General features: G+C 35.0%; 1 protein-coding gene across 1 annotated transcript in view; it reads right to left on the bottom strand.

The window, feature by feature from the left end:
- The window catches only part of LOC114054096 (phosphatidylinositol 3,4,5-trisphosphate-dependent Rac exchanger 2 protein), a 385,890-nt gene that overhangs the window by 235,333 nt on the left and 132,524 nt on the right, over positions 1-18,033 (bottom strand). The gene's annotated exons all lie outside the window — the stretch shown is intronic.

Here is an 18,033-nt window from a genome sequence, read left to right as displayed (position 1 = left end):
ATTTATCAGTGGTTCTGATTTTCTTAGCAAGTGAGCGCCAGTGAATCATAAATGGTTTAAGTTCTCCATTACTATTATTAGTATTATTATTATATATTGGTTATATGCTAGATGCTAGATGTATATTCATCACTTTTTTTCTTTTATTCTGGTAGGATATGGTATATTTCCACCAGAGTACTGCTTCTGTTTCTCCACCCACTGATCACCACACATATACTCTCCACTAGCCTTCCCTAATCTGGGTCCTGGATCCTTAGGTATAAGTTTCTTTTTTTTTTTTTTTGGCAAATGATCACAGTAGAGAGTCAATGCATTTATTAGCAGAAGTTGTTCTTAAGACACAATGCTAACTCTGTATTCCTCTTTTATCATTTTTATCATTATTATTTATCAGTATTATTATAATTGTTTTATTATTAACATTTTCATAATTATCATAATTATCATTATGATTATTTATTATTGTTGTAATCATTATTATCTTTTATTTATATCCTCTTTTATTTCCTTTTTAATAAAATATACCCTTCTATAGCCACAATCAAGTCATGGGTTCCATCCCATAGAATCTCAGTGCTATCTACCCTTTGACACTCTTATTTCACATTTAAGGAAACTGAGGCCCAGAGAGGTTGGGAGATCTGTCCAAGATTACAAAGCCACTAAACAGCAGAGATAGACCTCAAATTGAGGTCTTTTGAGTTTGTATCCAGTTCTTTTTCTACAATATTATGTTGTTAGCAAATAATACTATTAAATATGTCCTAATTTTAGGTAGCTAGGTTAGAGAGTGGATAAAGTGCTGGAGACAAATGCCTTAAGTCAAAGCCTGTCTTAGATACTACCTGTGTGACCCTGGGTAAGTCACTTGCTTGCTGTAAAATAGGGATAATAGTACTAACTGCAAGATTTATTGTGAGAATAAGTTAATACATGTAAAAACATTTTGCAAACCTTAAATTGCAGTACAAATGCTAGCTATTATTATTACTTTCAAGTTTTTTTTCCACATTCCACTTGAAACCAAAACTATTACATGTCATGTTTCATTAAATGTCTAATCACTGCTAACACAACAGGTTGTTACTGGAGATATCTCTGCAATATTTAGAGAAAGATGTGATAGCTACATTAATCACATTTTTATCACAGTTTCTAGGAAACTGATTTCTTCTTTAAAAATAAATAAGATTTTGGAATCATTTTTGGAACAGAAAAAAAACCTTTCCATCTTTAATCTTTATTAGTAATCAAGAAAGAAACAAAAACAAAAACAAAAACATTTGATGTAATGACTTATCACAATGTACAGAAAATTTTGCCCCATTAGTCCTGTCTTTCTGTTTCCAGAAGAGAGAGATAAGCTGTAGCACCTATTCTCAAGTGCCTTGAGCGATTTTGCATTAATTTAGACTCTGGCTTTTGTTTAATGATATTTTCATTTACATTAGAAATCACACTGTAATCACTGAATATTGTAAAATACATTTTAAATTACATTGAAATCACTGTTTATGTACTCCGTTAGGCACTGTTTTATTTCACTCTGCATTAGTTCTTACAAATCTTACCAAATTTCTCTGAATTCCTCATATCCATCATTTCATACAGCACAAGTGTTCCATTATACTCCCCTTTTTCAACCATTCACTGATTAATAAGTACCCACTTTGTGTCCAGTTCTTGTACACACACACACACACAAAATAATACTAGAGCTTTTAGCTATATGTGAGACAATTTTTCCAGACTTTTATTTCCTTTAAGTAAATTCTTATTAGCAAGACCACTAGGTTAGAGAATATGGACAATTTTATAATTTAGTCACTTCTCTGGCATATTCCAAATGGATATGCAAAACCACTGAACCAATTAAAAGTTCCAACAATATATTAGTGTGTCTGTCTTCTCACAGCCTCTCCAACATTAATTACTTCCATTTTTATCATCTTTCCAAATTTTTAAGGTATGTATAAAGTAAAATCTCACAGTTGTTTTAATTTTCATTTATGTTACGGAACATGGTTTCATATTGTCATTTATACATTAAAATTCTTTTGGAAATTGTTTTTTATATTCTTTGACCATTTATAAATTGAGGTATGGTTATTGGAATTAAATGTTTGTGTTAATCTCTTGTACATACCAGATGTCAGAGTTTTTTTCAGTGATATTTGATACAAATATTTTCTCACTCAACTGTATCTCTTACCTATATTCAACTATTTTATTTGTTCATCTTTAAAAAAATTTGTGGAACCAAAATGATTCAAATTGTTGTTTTCTTTGACCTCCACTACCCTTCCTTTTGTGGAACCAAAATGATCCAAATTTGTTATTTTCTTTGACCTCCACTACCCTTTCTTTGGATAATAATTCTCCACCTAGTCATATTTATGAAAAGTATCACTCTAATTTTTAATATGACATTATATTCAGATTACATATTTGCTTTCAGATTATTGTTATCTATAGTGGTCTATAAATACTAGTCTAAAATTCTTTTCTACCAAACTGATTTCCAGTTTTCTCAGCAGTTGTCAAAAAGCAATTGCTTTACTAAGTATTGTCATGTTTATCACACACCAAAGTACTATTCTTGATTTCTTCCATATCTTACTTATCTAGTCTATTCTACTGATCTACTTTTCTGTTTGTTTCTTTCTAACCAGTACCAAATCATTTTGTTTGTTTGTTTGTTTTTTTGGCTAGGCAATGGGATTAAGTGACTTGCCCAGGGTCACAGAGCTAGTAAGTGTTATGTGTCTAAGGCCAGATTTGAACTCAGGTACTCCTGAATCCAGGGCCAGTACTCTATCCACTGAGCCACCTAGCTGCCCCCCCCAAATCATTTTGATGTCTATTTGGTACTGGTGATTTCATTCATATGTTGTCCAAATGTCATATATATCCAAACATCATTCATGCATTGTCCACTTGTTTCCCTTGAAAGTCTAGATTCATTTTTCCTCTATATGATTTTATTATTCATCTACTTATATAAAGCACACCCTTGGTAATTTGATTACACTAAAACCTTGAATTGAAGTAGTATTATTTTTAATATTTTGGCATGACTCAATCATAAACAGTAACTATCTCTACAACTATTTGTTTTTATTTATTTAAAGAAATTTATATAAAGTCAGTTTGTTAAATTCCAGATCATGCAAAAAAATTTTTTTTCAGGAAATTTTTTTATTTAATATTGGGAAAGCTTATAACGTATCTATGTAACAAATAACGCTAGATCTTGGTTTACATATACAACAGGTCTATTTATACATCCAATAGCCTTTCTGAGCACCAGTCCCATATCACCAATTATTTGATGTGTCAAATTGAGAGTCTCATAGAACTCTCAAACTCAAATGGCCAAAACAGAATACATTGACTTTTCACCCAAACCCACACTTTTGCCACATTTCCTTATTTCTATTGAGGGCACCACTATCACTCTATGTTTACAACCTCATTAGCATTCCCTACTTTTCACACTCTCACATCTTACATATCCAGTTAATTACTCAATCTTGTCATTTTAACTTATCTTTTTTTTCTGCTTTTTTTTTTTGATGAGCAATTGGGGTTAAGTGACTTGCCCAGGGTCACACAGCTCATAAGTGTCAAGTGTCTGAGGCAGGATTTGAACTCAGGTCCTTCTGACTCCAAGGCCAGAACTTTATCCACTGTGCCACCTAGCTGTCCCTAACTTATCTCTCTTTTTCTCACATACCTGATATTTCTCCTTTTCTCACTACTCAAACAGCCACCACATTAGCTCAGACTTTTATCACATCTGCCTAGAATGCTGTACTGGCCTCCTAAGTGGTCTGTTTCATTGCGTCAAGTGTCTCCCCACTACGCCATCCTACACATAGCTGCCAAAATTATTTTTCCAAAGCACAGGTTAGATCATATAATGCTGCCACTCAATAAACTCAGGGGTTCCCTATTGCTTCCAAATTAAGATTATAAATTTTTTGGTTTGACTTTTAAAGTCCTTCACAACCTGGCCCCATTCTACTTTTCCAGCCTCCTTGCACACTACTCCCACCTCCACTGTCTACAGTCTAAGTAGGCTCCTAAAGATAGACAGACAGACAGAGATTGATTTTGAACACAAATCCTTCCATAGCTATGATTTTTAGGGGTTTTAGCATGTGTAAATGAGTGCTTATCTTGTCACACATTATGTTTATCTTTTCAAATAATGTATATTGTATTTCTTTGTTCTTATCTATATACTTATTTCCTAATATTGAACTATCCTTGTATTTCTGGCATGATTATCACTTGTTCATTGCGAATTGTTTACTGGAAATGCCATTACAGTCTCTTTGCAAAGCTTTTTGTTTACAGTTTTTATACCAGTATTCATTGGTGAAATTAGGTTAAAATGTTCTTTCTTTGTTTTGTCTCTTCTTTGTTTGGATATCATGACTATATTTGTTTCATAAAAGAAGTTGAATTTTTTCTGTCTCCATTTTTAATACTGATCTTTCAGCAATGCTATTAATTACTTTTTAATTAATTACTTCTAAAATATTGCATAGATTCACATGTAAATCCTTCTGGACCTGGTTGTTGGGGTTTTTTCAACCTTTAGTAACATGAACTTTTTTTATTAATTGTTTTTTCTTAACTGATTAATTTGGGTATTTTTTAATCTACTTCCTTTGAATTCTCATTTTGCTAGAATATAATTGATTATAAGTTTCTGATGGTTATTTATGCTTCCTTTCTGTTGTGAATTCACTGTTCTTTTTTAAAATTTTGATTTTTTTTCTCTTTGTTGATCATGTTCGATAATGGTTTATCTATTTTGTTAATCTCTTCCAAAAAAAGGAAAGAAAATCAGTTTTATCAGTTCTACAGTCTTTATTTTTTAGTTTCCTTCCAATTTTCAAGACTTCTACTTTTTTCTGTGTTCTAAAAACTGCTTCTAATAATCTAATCTCAATTTTCCCAATCTACCTCTCCCCTCCTTCTTATTATATTACCCAATATCAGGTTCCTGCAGTATGCCTTTGTTTTTATTCCCCATCATATTGCCCAAAAGGAATTCTTCTTTATCCAACCATATGTATTTATGAAGGAGGAAATAAGATATATTGTAATTGAAATATTTACTTTTTTATTGTACTCTACTGATTTTGTCCCTTATATCTTTGTTTCTTGGTCTCTTTAGCCCTTTTATACAGTCTTTGCTTTATCATAGCACGTTAGATAATGTCAGACTTTTTTTTTTTTCAAAGAAAATCAAAACACAAAAAGATTTCCCATCCCACCATAATGGCTTGGGAAAATATTTTCCCTATTTTTCATCACCCTCAAAAAGTGTTTAAACTTCTTTCATGTGGTCAGTCTGCAAATTGTATCCCTGATGATCTCTGTCTTTGTCTGAACAATGACTCAAATTCTTCTACTTTTGTTGAGGATTCAATTTTTTTTAGATGTTTAGGGTGAGCTTTAAAAGACATATTTTTGGCTGCCAAGTGATGTGCTGCACTTTTTGGAAAATCATATTCTTATTTTTTCTTAGACTTCTTGTAATCCAATACAATCCCTTATTATTCTTTTTTTCATTGTCCTTGGAATGTGAAAGGTCTTGTTTCTTTTACTTGCTGTCTGCAGATTTTGTTGTTTGATGCTGTAATTTCCAAGAGAAAGATTTTGGCAAATTAAATCCAGGATTTGATTCCATTGGTGATACAAGGAGTATCATAAAATATACATTGCTACTTATTTACACTATCTCAAGGAAATTTCCTGAAATACGATATTCTGATTTTCCTTTTAATGGTATTTTTATGGAAAACCTATAATCTTTAGGTTGTCTTTTTGCATTCTTTATTCACATTCAGTATTCTCATTCTGCAGAGCTCTAATACGTTCTTTCAACTTTTTTCAGTTAATTTTCATTCTTTCTTTGTGTTTTTGTGTTATAATTATATAATCCTATTTTTCAGAGTATCTACTTCATTATCTAATATCTCTGTACTTTGTTAAAAATTCTCTAATCTTACTAGACTCACTGATTGCTTTCTTAAGAGCCCTAATTGTCATCCTTATACCCTTACTCCTTTTTTTCATTTGATTCTTCTATTATGTTTCTGAGCCATTTTAAGGTTTCTTTAAACTCTTCCAGTAAAAGTTTTCCATTATTATTTCATGGAATCTTACAAAATTAATATTAATACTTTTGTCTTCCACAGGGAATGTTAATTCAGTTTACTTTATTACAAAGTACTTGTTCATTGAGATGGCTCTTTTCTTTGATTATGAATACATTTCTCTTCTTCAAACATCTTTTATCTGTCTTTATCATTCACTCTGTGGATTTGTCTAAAATGTCCTTGCAGTAAGCATTCTTCATGTCATGAATCCTTTTATTTCTTTAGGTCTAGCTTTTTTTTTTTATTGCTCCATCCCAACCTGCAGTCTGTTGCCACCTGTTTGTTGCTCTTTTTCACAATCCGATGTTGCATAGAAAGGTGGTTCTCAAGGGACAATGAACTATTGCTACACTGGCACCAAGAGGATCAGTGAAGTCACTGAAGTTGGACAGATTCCCCAAATTAAATAGTCCCATTTTTCTGGGCTGAATCCTCCTATTTGTGACCAACATTTTTCAATCTCTATCCTAAATCCAGGGAGCTGGTCTTGAAGAATGTGGAAGAAGTTACTGCTGAGAGTTTTCAATTAGGTTGCTTCCCTCTTGTGTTATCTCCTACTCCAAAATATTCTGCTTATTTTTCCTAGGTACCAATTTCAATGAAGAAAATAGCCTTTTATGGGTCTTTATATTAAAAAAAAGGTATGTCCTTTCTGGCTATGTTTTGTTTTTAATCAACATATACACATACATGTATGTGTATATGTGTGTATATATATATGTTTATATGTATATATATGTGTGTGTTTGTGATATACATATAGATACTTATATGAATGATAGATACGCTCATGTAATTAATGTCAGAACAGGGAATATAATTTAGTTCTCTAAATTTTCCAGTCCACCCGCTGGCAAATACTGAATTAGAGGTATGCTGGTCAATATCTAAGAAGTGAGTCAAAAATATACACATAAAAAAGTTGATGTTTAATCTGCATTATTAAGATTTTTCTCCATCACTTCCCTAAGTCTAGACAATCAACCACAACCACCCCAACAACAAAATAGATGAAGCCCCTAATCTGCATGTGGAATTGTAACTCAGTGATTTGGGAGTTCCTTTCAAATAAGTTGATTTACTACTCAGCCACACCTTTATAATTCTTATCCATGTCCTTTCATAAGCTTACTATTGAGAGTCTACTCAACATACTGGAAGCCTTGCTTTGTCTTGACATCATAAGAGTAAAGAAAATTGCCAATTTTCAAGGTGAACATCTTAAAAATTTAGTAATTGGTTCTCACTACTAGCTGGCTTCAGCACACCCCTGATTCCTGACCACAGATTAAAGTGCTGTAATCAATTTACTATTCTACGAAGTTGAAACTTCAAGGGGAAAAAAAATCTGTGTAGCAATAGCTTCTGAAGGCTCTTAATATTTTAAGTTAAGGAGTATTGGGAAGTTGTTGATCTTGTTAACTACCAGAAGAAGATTAAGTGTTTTAAGAAGGGAGCAGACGGTGTCATTTAAACAGCATCTCTTCTGCTGGCAGGGAATGGACACAATGATCTATTGGGCTATTTCCATTTATAATAGCTATGAATTTGTTTTTTTATGTCACATGTTCTTACTAATGTTTCATTACTTAAGAACATTTTCAAAACAGCAGGATCTTAATTTCTTATGACTTTTACTGATCCTGTTAGTTATTCAACATTTAAGGCCATAAGGCCAAGAATGATTCCCACATTTGAGTAACTAGCCTTACTGTCACAAAAGGCTTGAATTTTAGGAATGAAATAAGTAACAGGGAGAGATTCACATTCAAGAAGAAAAGCCTCCTTTTCAAATTAATATCCCAAAGGAAACCAAAGCTTTTGGAAGGAATCAGGTTAACTTTTAAAAATACGATACACAGGGGAAGTAACAGCTGTTTCTGTATCTGCATAACCTGCTGGTGCTTACCTAAGCATTCATTATCATAAAAATAATTTGGAAAATGCACATTAAATTTTTTTAACCACTTCAGTTATTCCAGAGTGGCATAAAAGTAATAAAACTAATAAACTCAATAAGCTAGATCCTCCCTATAATCTAATTACTCTTGGATTTTTATGCAGATCCCTTTGAAAACTTCATTAACTCTTCCAGACTCCTGATGTACTAATTATTAAATTACTGATTTATGATTGAAAATAGTCAACAATTTGGAAAGGTGCCTAACCTATTCAGGACTGAACCCTTTGAAAATCTGTTTCTTGGACCTTAAGCAAGAAGTGATAATGCCCTATCTCTGGTCCAAAAGAGAGAGGAGTCTTCTAGATAAGTGCCTTATCATTGCAGCTAACAAGAAAGGAATTTTGTTGATTCATTTACATATAAAACTCTCACTGTTAGGTAAACATTAAGGTCTAAGGACAGTTTCATTCCTCTCCAGGCTGTGTTACTGACTCATCTCCACAGGATCAGAGCTAGGTACCTGGCTTCTCAGATTATTTTTACAATTATCTTCCCCCATTAGAATATCAGTCCCTTGAGGGAAGGGATCCTTTCTTCTGCTTGCATTAGTGTCCTGAATATTTAGCACAGTACTTGGCAGATAGTAAGACCTTCTAAATTTTCTTCCCTTCTTCCTTTCATTCCTTCTTTCTTTATTCTTTATTTTTTCCTTCCTTCCTTCTTTCCTTCCTTCCTTCCTCTTTCAGTCACCAAGTCAGTAAGTACTGAAAGCATTTTTAAAATATAATAACTCTGAAGAACATGAATATGATAGATAAAGAAGATGTGGCAAGAATACAGAATGATAGTTAGAAAGCCAAAATGCTAAACTAGTACTCTTATGATGTCAAGACAAAGCAAGGCTTCCAGTATGTTGAGTAGACTCTTAATAGTAAGCTTATGAAAGGACATGGATAAGAATTATAAAGGTGTGGCTGAGTAGTAAATCAACTTATTTGAAAGGAACTCCCAAATCACTGAGTTACAATTCCACATACATTTGTCAGTAATTGTTTTTAATGAGTTTAAGCATTTTTTAAACTTATAATTAACAATTGTTGATTTGAACCCACGATTTCATCAGTTTGGGAAACTAACAGTGAAGGCACTCCTGCTATGGGGCAGAATATCAATTGTTCTGAGTTTAGTCTAGAAAAGTGGCCTAGGGGAGAGGTTAAGTGACTAGTCCAATGACACAGAGCCAGGATGAATCAGAGATGAGATTCAACTCCAGGTCTTCCCAACCCAGGTCAGGCTGCTACGCTCTATACAGCATTGCCAAAGTTAGTAATTTTTGTTTCCTCTTTGGAAATGTTCTGGTCATATTTGTAACATTTTTTCCCATAATAATGTCATGCTATTGAGAATAGACTGAGCTCACTGTTCACTAAACTCTCTAAAATCCTTTTCAAAGGAATTATTATCTAACCCCAGCACAATTCATTAAGGTGACATTTTGATTTTGAGTCTACTATTTTATATTTATCTCTATTAAAATTTACCCATCATTCTTGCTAATCAAGATTTTTTTTTGTTCTGACTATATTAGCTCTCTCTTTAATCTTCACATAGACAATAAATTCAACAAGTATATAATCAAAGCTTTCATCTAGAGCATTGATAAAAATAGTGACTAAAATGGTAGCCAGACAAGTAGAACGGCTTTGAAAGCTATAGATCTTACCATATGCTTGAAAAGAAAAGCAATCTGTAGACAACAGAGATCTGCAGTTTTAATCCTCTTTTTATTGTCATTATTGTTGTTATTCTATGTATATATGAAGGCCCATTCTATTTGCTATTTGTCAAGTTCAGAACAAAAATAAACATTTATTAAAATGATGACCAGTACAGAGACAAGGTTAGATTGGACACACACTAGAAATTTCTCCCAAAGATTCACATCAATCTATTCAATAGCTCTAGCAATTTACCAATTCTGAATCCATCTAACTAGATTATACATCAAGCTCATACACTTTGACCTTGTCCACCAAGACATCACAAGAAGCTCTTTCACATGCTTTGTGCAAATCTAAGTGTAGTATCTCTACCATATTTCCCTGATCTACCAGTCTAATCACCCTGCCAAAGGAGGAAATAGGTTAGTTAGTATGACATGAACTGTTTCAAACTAAGTTGCTTTGCTTTGTACAGGTTCACACACTATCCCTTTAATAGCCAAAGTCAGGAGCTGAAAGTCTGAAAATTCTACCCTCTTCTCTAAAAACAACAACAACTAGGACACTATTTGTTCTTTTCCAGTCCCGTGGCACTTCTCTGGTTTTCCATATTTTTTTTCTTTTTCTTTTTCTTTCTATTTTTTTGTGAGGCAATTAGGGTTAAGGGACTTGCCCAGTGTCACAGAGCTAGTGAGTGTTATGTGTCTGAGACCAGATTTGAACTCAGGTCCTCCTGATTCCAGGGCCAGTGCTCTATCCACTGCGCCACCTAGCTGTCCCTACATTTTTTTAAGATCATTTACAACTGTGTAATAATTATAACGGCCAAATTTATGTACTCTATGTCTATCTGAATTTGGTGACCTGAATTCATTAAAAGGAAGAGAGACATTTATCTGTGTATTCACCTACCTTGGGTTTTTGTTCCCTGCTAACCATTTCTCTTCTATCCTTCCCATCCAAAAGACTTTCAGTTTGGACAAGATAACAATGAAATGAATGGTTTGGGAATCTCATCATTGTGCATTATCACCCCAATGAAGCAGTGGCATTATGGAATGTCCTCCTTCCCTTTCATATTTCTTATTGGGTAGGTGTAAAGGGTACCATTTAACTCATCAAAGAATGAGTGCTAAAAAAAGAAGTCCTTACCTCCCCACTTTCCTTGGTAATGTCATAACTGTCATATCACAACCACTTCACATTATCATCTCATCTTTTCTTCTGATCACAAATCTCCCTTATAAACCTTCGACTCTTATTCTTCAAAATTCCTCATGGTTAAATAAATAACAAGCCAGATCTTCACTGTAATTTAATTACTCTGATTGTTACATAGGACTCTTTTGAAAGTTTCATTAAATCCTTTAGGCTCCTAAGCTGTTAATAATTAAATTATTACTTTGCTGCACTAAGGGGAAACTTAATCATTTGAAATAATTAGCCATTTTGAAAAGTGTCTAACATACCTATGGAAGAGCTACATGTTCCAGCTTGCGTTCCAAAAACATCCAGCATTTGCTTCTCCAGCTCCCTCTATGTGACATTTCATTTCTTTGGAGGTTGTTGTATCCCATTTCTCATGGCCATACAGGAACACTGGTAAAAAGCTAGTATTAAAAAAGATGTGCTTTTGCTTTTGTGGGGAACTTGGGATCGATAAAGAAATTATTATTTCCTGATGGTGATCCCATCCTCTCTCCTTTTCTTCATTAGATTTTACAAATGATCTTTGGTCCCATCTCTAACTGGCAAATAAGCTGAGTCTTTGCTCACTGTGGTACTTTCTGGCCTCTTCCAGTCTTCATATTGTGTCAATTGATTTACAGCAGTTGAATTTCTATATAAAATTAATATAATTTTATCTGTCATCTGTTGTCCAGTTCCCATTTTTCATTATCAATTACTTGATTAAATATTTTTTGAGTTGAGCAACTTCAATTGTATATCACATCTTCTTTTCCCATAATTATTTTTTTTCTAGCTTTTTTATACTACTTTTTATCTTTGTTTTATGCATCTAGGTGGCACAGTGGACAGAGAACTGGGCCTGGAGTCAAGAAGATTCATCTTTGTGATTTGAAATAAGGCTTCAGACACTTACTAGCTGTGTCACCGTGGGCAAGTCACTTAACCTGTTTGCCTTAGTTTCCTCATCTGCAAAATGTAAAATGAGGAAATTTCAAACCACTCCAGTATTTTTGTCAAGAAAACTCCAAATACATTCACAAAGAGTTAGGCATGACTGAACAACAACAAAAATCTTTGCTCTAAGGAACTGGTCCTTAAGCTATATACAAACATCTGGTTCAGAGATGACTTTTAGATCAAGCATGAATATTTTCCTTTCCATTAAATTTAATCAACTTCATTTTTGTGCTATTAAGATAACACAAATGGTATTTACTATATGGTATTTACCATAAGCAACACCTACCAACTCTTTTTTCAAAGAAAGCAATCATGATGTAAAGGTGAGAGACTTCTGTGTGATCTACAAAAGCCCTTGGCTTCTTTCATTCCTTTTTCCTGAACCATTAGTTCCTATGTATTTCTCCCCATGCTCACTTTTTCACAACTTTGCACCAAAGTCCTTAAATATCAGTTTGAGCACTGCTTTAATTTGGAAGGTGTTATAAAGTTCATTGTAGAATTTCAAAATGCAATTATTTTTATTGTGCCTTTTTGCAAGTACTTATTGTTGAAACTACAATAAATCATGGTCAAGTTGACCATGAAATATAGTTTCTTCTTGACTTTGGGTGTATGATTAAGTCCTTTCTACCACCACATTCCTTCTGTCTCTAAGGAGCCATTCTTCCACTGGGCTGCAGCCACTTAATTTCCTTTGGTTTCTTTTGTATTGAGAATGTCAAGAATAATATGATTTAATTTCTCTAGGAATGTGTTCATTTATTGATCAATAGGCAGTGAACTAACATTTAGAGTACTAAGTTAAATTAAGGAAGCAAGGTGGTTTCCTAAGTGGCTCAGTGGAAAAGCACTGGACCCAGAGTTAGAAAGACCTGAGTTCAAATCCAGCCTCAGACATATGCTAGCTGTGTAACCCCTGGTCAAGGCACTTAACCTCTGTTTGCCTTAATCCATTGGAGAAGAAAATGCCAAACCACTTTGTTATCTTTGCTAAAAACAAAACAAAAACAAAAACAAAAAAACCATGAACAGTATAGTCCACGGTGTTATGAAGAGTCAGACATAACTATATCAGGATATTGAGGCAGAATGACCTGAATTCAAATATGGCCCCAGAAATGTATAACCTTTGTCCGTCTGGGCAAGTCACTTAATCCTGTTTGCCTCAGTTTCCTCATCTGTAAAATGAGCTGGAGAAAGAAATAGCAAGCCACTCTGGTATCTCTATCAAGAAAACCCTAAATGGGGTCACAAAGAGTTGGACATAACTGAAACAACTAAACAACAAATCAAAGTTTGTAGATGATTTATAAAGTATATCTGCCCCTTTTCCTATAACTCTGTCACTGCCACCAAAGAATCAGAAAGCCAGGGTACACATGATTGATGGGTATTTTGTATATTTTCTTTGTTTCATGGGTTGCTGTGGACAAATAGTTCATTATCAAGTAGCCAGTCTACTGACTATCTGTCACCAACAAGCAAATAGAATCTGCAGCTCCAGAGTGATAGCGTTCCCAACACCACCAGTCCTGCTTTTCCAAACCAGTTCTTACTGTGATCATCCACAAAAGCAACTCTTGTGGAAGGGCCAGACATCCTCACCAGTTGCCAACTAAATGCCACTCACAGGATGGGTGGGCCAGAGTAGTTGAAGCAGCAGGGCACCCCAAGGAAATGACAGGAGGCAACTCGTGTCAGAAGTCAAACCACCACCATCACTTTGCCCACCCTCTCCCCTCAGACAGGAAAACCCAAGAATGTTTCCATTTGGAATGTTTACAGTCCACTACCTACAATTATCATCCTCGAAAGAAACCCCTGTGAAGATATAGGTTTGTGATTACTCCTACAGGTGCTACAGCCACACATTTGAAAACCCAGAAAGGAAAGTTCTTACCATCAATGCTTGTGGCACTTTCAAGTAGTTCAACATTAGAAACTGATATGATTTTTTTTAACCAGCAGAAATGACATTAAGGAAGAAGCAAAATTACTCTCTTCTCTACTGCTGGCACCTTAAACTCCATGGGACATTTCCATAAGACTTGCAGCTAAAGCCTTTCATGGGAGTATTTCTCCCATTAGAATGTGAGCTCTTTGAGGACAGGGAGTATCTTACTCTTTAATCTGTATCCCCAGCATTTAGCACAGTATTTCGTACATAGTAAGTGATTAATAAAAACTTTATTCATTCATGCATTCATTTTCTGTCCTTATCTAGGCCGACCCTTAAAAAGCAGGTTTGGTCTGTTGCTAGGGACATGTACAAAACTTTTTTTTTATGATAAGACAATTGGCCAAAGCTACCACACCACTGGCCCAGGTTTCAAGTCCCCTTCCCTGCCAAGATGAAGCAAGGGAGGAAGACATTGTAAAGCTATACCATCCTTCTCTCATGATGACATACTGAAGAAATAATATCTTTTTACTACATAAAGGGGAAAGTGGGTTGCAGAAGCTCATCTCTCTCCCACCTAATGCCTGTCAACATGAGAATTATCCTCAATGAGCCACAGATTGAACAAGTCACTTCTTATCATGATATGACAGCTAGATGGTATAAGAAACAGACTGCTAGACACAGGATCAGGAGGGCCTGGATTTGAATCCTACCTCAGGCAATTATTAGCTGCATGACTCTGGTCAAGTCACAACCTCTTTCGGTTCCATTTTCTCATCTGAAGAAATTGTGATAGTAACACCATCTAACTCACAGGGTTAATAAATAATAAATAATAAACAAATAAATAATATATGGACAGCATTATGCAAAACTTTAAAAAGCCACATAAATGTTAACTATTACTATGATTATCATTGTTACATAATTCAATTCTGTGAACCCCAGTGGAGACAGATCTCTGTTTATTTAATGGGGGGGGGCAGCCTCTATCCCTTCTGAACTGACTCGTTTACCTGGTAAAGCATTCAACGTACACAGGTCTTGCATTATCCTAGGAAATGGTCCTAAGAAGGGACATAGAATTAAACTTTTTAACAAGAGGTAGCAGGTATTCAGGAGTTCTGCCCTGGACTTTGCTTCTGATTTCCCTCTTTCTCTTGCCTGCCAGTCAGTCAATAAACATTTATTAAGCATTTATTATGTGTCGATGTAAAGAAAAGAAAAAGATAGTCCCTGTTCTCCAAAAGCTCACTAATGGGGGAGAGAAAATGCAAACAACTATGTACAAACAATCTATGTACTAGATAAATAGGAAATAATAGAGAGACGGGACTATAATTAGGGGATATCAGAAAAGTTTTCCTATGGAAGATAGTCATTTATTTTTTTTTGAGATTTGAAGGAAGCTAGGGAAGCCAGAAGAGGGAGGTGAGAAAGGCTGTAGGACAGAGAGTGAAAATGCATGGAGTTGGGAGACTGAATGTCTTATTTGAGGAACAGAAGAAGGCCACCGTCTCTAGATCCCAAAGTGCATGGTGGTAAGTGAGACGTAAGAAAAGTGGGGTAAGGTGGGGAAGTTGTGATGGGCTTTGCATGTTAGATTTTGTATTTGATTCAGGAGGTAATACAGAGCCACTGGAGTGTATTAAGTAGGAGAGTAACATAGTTAGTCTTACCTACACTTTGGGAAGATCATTTTGACAGCGTAATGGAAGATAGACTAGAACGGGGAGAAATGTGTGGCAAGGAGACAAGCAGCAGGTTATTGTAATAGTTGAGATGTGGAGTGGTAAAGGCCTGTACTAGGCAAGGGGGCGGCAGTATCAGAGGAGAGAAAGGAACATAATGAGAAATAGGTTAAAAAGGCATGGAAATGTTTTACATGATTGCACATACGTAACCTATATCAGACTGCTTACTATCTCAGGCAGGGAGAAGGAAAGGGATAGAGGAAGGGATGGAATCTGGACCTCAAAACTTGCTGTTTAACAAGTAATTGGGGAAAAACAAAATATTATTTTTTTTAAATGTTAAGAAGGTAAAATCAACAGACCTTGGCAATAGATTAGATATGAGGGAATGAGAGAGAGTGAGGCGTCAAAGATGGCATTGTGGTGTTGCCCTCTGCAGTAGTAGGGAAGATAGTAAGACAAGAAGCTCCAGGGGGAAAGATGATAATTTCAGTTTGTGGGAAGATATCTATGGGACATCCAACCTGGCATGTCTATTCCTACTCTCCCTTTCTTGCTTATACGTCCCAAAGGAGAGTGAGCCTCGAGACTCCTCTCCTATTTTCTTCTCTTTGATTCTCTGAAGACTAGAGAAAAGAGAATAGCCCCTGGGCTAAGCTCAGGACAAGACCTGCTTTTTCTCTACTGGTCTTTCTTCACGCCTTCCAGCTGCAAAGGGAAGAAAGAATCTGACAGCCCTACTTCTATTCTTATTCCTGTTCTTTCTGGTGACATAAGAAGACTCTGACTGGCCCATCCTTCCCACCCTTGCTCACTCCACTGGATCTACCCTGAGTTACAGACAAGCTCATGGTAAAACCTGATTCTGTGACCTTTCACATTCCGTTTTCTCTTTTCCTTTCTTTCTACTCAGAAAGTCCACATATCTGCACTCCAACTATGTGCAATGGATTCTGAGAAGTAATACAGTTCCATCCTCTTCATAGGAATAAATGTGTCCATTGTATGCTTTGGATTGGTGGTTAAGGATTTCATTTTTACTGCATGGAAATCATTACTAATAGATTTGTGTATTGAACTATTTACCTGATGGTGAATGTGCGTCATAGTTCAAGTTTTACTAGATTGGTATTATTTATTACTGAGCTAAGAATTCCCTATTCTTATCATCCCTATTAAACAATCCCTTCTAAGAAAAAAAAGTGTAATTACACTATGGATTCAGCTCTGCAGGTGTACTAAAACCAAGAAGAAAAGAAAAGAGTAGTTTTAAGCACCCTAATAGATTTGAAGATGTAGCAGACTCAACAACTGATGTTTTTAGGAAATGTTTCCCTCATTTTAGGAGTCCTAAGCACTACAACAGATTTATAGAAGATGTAGCAATCCCAACAGCTGAGAGAAGGAGGCCCCCTCTCTGCGTTCAGGCTTGTTAACAGTTGGTTCATTCTTCCTTTGATTCCTTCTATTAGTCCCAATTTAGCTAAAAATAAACAAATAAATAAAAATGAGCTTTTTGCTATCCTTAGCATCACCTTAATTCATTCTGGGTTTCAGCAATCTTGTCAATATTCTTTGAAAATTATGTTACTTTTCCCTATTCTTCTTGGTTGCTCATTCCATCTTCATTACACTTCTTTTTCTTCATCTAAGTTCATCATTAGGTGCCCTGTGCAAACATAGTTGCCTCTTGGGGCAATTTTGACTTTCTTCATCAGAAATATTTCTTTACATTTTCATGATTTCATTCCTGAGGGCTTCCAATCTCTCTCTGTACAGAGAGTGGAATGAAAGGCTAGAGGAAAGAAGAGGATTGGAATAACAGCTGTGCTGTATGGGATAATGAATCAACCATGGCAGGATTTGTAGTTGAGTAAAGCTCTCTACTACCACCTTCTAAGTTATATATCTGAGTGTCATCTATTGGCTAACTCAGTTCCATTGTATTAGAATGTAATGGCTAGGACCTCACCTAGTTTTAAAGTTAAGAGTCTGGCTCTTTAGTCATAGATTCCATACTTAGCTCTCAGAAACCAGGCAGAGTAGACCCAAGCTAAGATTAAGTATTTTCTTTTCAACTGGTAGGTCTACCAAGATTATAGCAAGACAATTAAGCTGAATAAGGTTAAATATTCACAAGATTATCTCTTGTTAGCATGCTAGCATGCAAATTATTTTGAGTCAAAACGAAAACAAGGACAGGTCTTGGTTTTCCACCCATCTGCCCACACACCAGCCTTTATTATAATATCTGTCATCATCATCATCATCATCATTATTGTTATTGTTATTATTATTATTATTTTGCCATTTTGGTATCACCACTGGACTTCTATGAATCTGGAAGAGAGAGAGAGGCTGATGACTTTGTGCAATTCTGCTTCACTTAAATCCAATTAATATGCACTTTAAGACATCACCTTGTGATGTCATTGATCCTCATTGAAAATGAAGGACAAACAACAATAACAATCTG

Source organism: Vombatus ursinus, unplaced genomic scaffold (genome assembly GCF_900497805.2).
Source record: "Vombatus ursinus unplaced genomic scaffold, bare-nosed wombat genome assembly UNPS02014812.1, whole genome shotgun sequence".
In the NCBI taxonomy this organism is placed as follows: Eukaryota; Metazoa; Chordata; class Mammalia; order Diprotodontia; family Vombatidae; genus Vombatus; species Vombatus ursinus.
The sequence above is the reverse complement of the archived record's forward strand: the minus strand, read 5'-3'. Positions and strand labels throughout refer to the sequence as shown.